We start from the raw sequence: 2,500 nt of genomic DNA, 5'->3' as shown, positions 1-2,500 counted from the left end.
AACAACAACAACAACAACAAAAAACGACGAAGACGACGACTGCAACACTAGTTAGCACGGAAACCTCTACGTGGTTGCTTGGCCTAGTAGAAACTGCAGCCAAATCACCCTCGAATTAAGTCTTATCGTTTAAATAAGGAAGGAAAGATTGAAACATTAGATAATGTTCATTATTTACATCATTTACATTTGACGGACATTTGTCCTCATCTTGTTGTTAACACAACGTTTCGGCTGATATACCCTCCAGCCTTCATCAGGTGTCTTGGTGAAATTTTGGACCTGGATTCTCATTCTTAAGGTATTTTTCGATGTTGTTGTTGTTGTTATTATTATTATTATTATTATTATTATTATTATTATTATTATTATTATTATTATTATTATTATTATTATTATTATTATTATTATTATTATTCAGGTCGATGCCTGGAATCGAATTCCGAATCTTGGGGTTAAGAGCGTGAGCATATAGCGTAGTGGTTAAGTGCGGGGGTTACTAACCCCAAGATTACGAGACAGTAACCTGAATAATAATAATAATAATAATAATAATAATAATAATAATAATAATAATAATAATAATAATAATAATAATAATAACATCAAAAAATACCTTAGGAATGAGAACCCAGGTTCGAAATTTCCCCAAGATACTTGAAGGTTGGAGGGTATATCAGCTGAAATGTGGTGTTAACAACAAACAAGATGAGGACAAATATCCATCAAATGTAAATAATGTAAATAATGTACATAATTCCTCTTCTCTTAAATATAGAACTGTATTAGGTAATGTTGTAATAGACAGAAATTCCTGAAAAGATGGTGTAGATTTGGCTGGAATCGAGACCAAGCATTGGCGCGGAAACGAAATGGGGGAAGTCGCTCTGTAAGCACAGGTGTTTAAAGGCCAATTTTTCTTATTGCTTATCATGACGGTTAATCAAAGTGGGCTTGACACATTTGCCTTTGCTCTCAGAGTACTGAGGGCCTTTGTTGCAGCATTTCGGCTTGAATATCTATGGTCATAGATCTCCTCGGTTAGATCTCACTTCGGGCAAACAGCTAAAACAAAAACAAAAACGAGAACAGAAACAACCCCAGCAGCAACAACAACAACAACAATAACAGTTATAGCATATTCTTATAGTATGAATTTCTAAAATTTATTGTATGATAAATTGAAAATAGTTGTATGATGAAATCCAGAAAAGAAAATTGATCAGAAATATCGCAGTAAGACCAAGCTCCAACCTCCAAAGAAAATCACTCATGAATCACAGACTATTGTCGACTAATCAAAGCCGACCAACAATTAAAGACGAATAATCAAAGAGAAATATATTAGATAGACAACATTTCTTCTCCACGGCCATACAAGCAACATTCCGAAACTCCAGAGAATATAACCCTGACAGAAGTCAATTATATTTCTGGTCAATCACTTACAGCTCAATTCAAAACGTCTATCGAATTTCCTTGGATATAAATACCATTTACTGGCACTAGAATTTGGAAAGAAGACCAAGAGTATTTGTATTATTGATAAGCTACACATCTTCAATGAAATGCTACCTTATACGATTGATGTGTTCTCTTGTGTTCCTCTAGTTTGTAATCATTTAACGATAAAGTTGATGAAATGTAAAAAAAAAAACATTCCCTGCTCAATGTTGCTGTCCCTATTTTTACATGAAGACTAACAGGATAAACTTAGAAATAACTGGGAAAATGGCACGGCTTCAGAAATCAAACAAAAAAATCCCCCGCGCAATCGATATTCGATGTCTGTCTGGAAAAGTTAAGATAGAAAGATTCGAGATAAGTAATTCAAAATAAAATTTCTCCTCGCCCGCCTCTTCTTCAAGCTTGCACAAACTATTATAGAGATGTGCTGATTCGATGTTATAAAGATGACAACGAGTAGAGAGGGGGGGGGGAAATGATACGGTGATGACAATGGGGACGATGCTGCTGCTGCTGCTGAGAAAGATGATGACACTGATGACAACGACGACGACGACGACGATGACGATGATGATGATGACAATGATGATGATATAGCAATTGATTCTGAAGTTCCAGTAAGAAATGTTAATTTTGTTTTGTCTTCAGCATTTAATCTTCATCATTTGGCATTAAGAGAAAAACACGCAATATCAATTGTCTTTAGATTATTGATAGTCACTGATTCTTCCCGTGGATGAGAGAGAGGGGGAGAGAGAGTGGAGAGAGAGGGGGGAGGAGAGTGAACGAAGAAGAGAAAAGAACAGACAGGCAGAGAAACATACAGAGAAGAGAGAGGGTGAGAGAGAGTGAGTGAGTGGTAGAGTGACACAGAAAGAAGAGAAGACAGTCAGAGACGGAGAGAGAAAAATAAAAAGAGAGGGAGAGGGAGGGAGGGACAGACAGACGAAAACAGAGAAAGAGAGGAAAGAGAGAGACACACACACACTCACATACACACACACACACACACACACACACACACACACACACA

The sequence above is a fragment of the Octopus bimaculoides genome, chromosome 1 (genome assembly GCF_001194135.2).
Source record: "Octopus bimaculoides isolate UCB-OBI-ISO-001 chromosome 1, ASM119413v2, whole genome shotgun sequence".
Lineage (NCBI taxonomy): Eukaryota > Metazoa > Mollusca > Cephalopoda > Octopoda > Octopodidae > Octopus > Octopus bimaculoides.
The sequence above is the reverse complement of the archived record's forward strand: the minus strand, read 5'-3'. Positions refer to the sequence as shown.